Here is a 587-nt window from a genome sequence, read left to right as displayed (position 1 = left end):
AAAGAAGTGGCAAGCTAATATTTCAAAATTTGATTCGAGTCGAGTTGGTAAGGTAGACTTGGATGCTCGTTCTCCCAAAATTTGAACCAACCGTTAAACATCCTCTCTTCTCGGTGGAATTCGCCCGAGCAAATAAATGGGAGACGCGAAATTACCGTCCTATGTGGGACACGCGTCAATTGGCCCGTTGTACATAGAGGGTAGGTTCGTAACTTCATCCAAGCGCGCCTTCTCCACGGCCAAAATGACATGTGCCGAATAATTCATAAACCATGGTCGGAAAAACACGCTCTCCTCACCCGAAATAGCTCGCGCCCACTAATTCAAAACACGCTCCCCTCACCCGAAATCACTCGCACCCACTATAGTTCAAAACACGCCCTCCTAGCCCGAAATCGCTCCCGCCCACTATTTGGGGAGAAGCAAAGTTACTCTACTATCCCCGACCCTCAGTACATAGACCCAAGCCGAGAAGCCTATAAGCAAGGGTAGAACTGTAACTCCCCCTCACATTTCAGGCAAATGCGTCTGTAAGACATGGTTCCACTCCCCTCCCAATTCCCCCCCCCCCCCCGCCCGCCCCCATT

Source organism: Triticum dicoccoides, chromosome 4B (assembly GCF_002162155.2).
Source record: "Triticum dicoccoides isolate Atlit2015 ecotype Zavitan chromosome 4B, WEW_v2.0, whole genome shotgun sequence".
Lineage (NCBI taxonomy): Eukaryota > Viridiplantae > Streptophyta > Magnoliopsida > Poales > Poaceae > Triticum > Triticum dicoccoides.
This window is presented reverse-complemented; position numbering follows the sequence as displayed.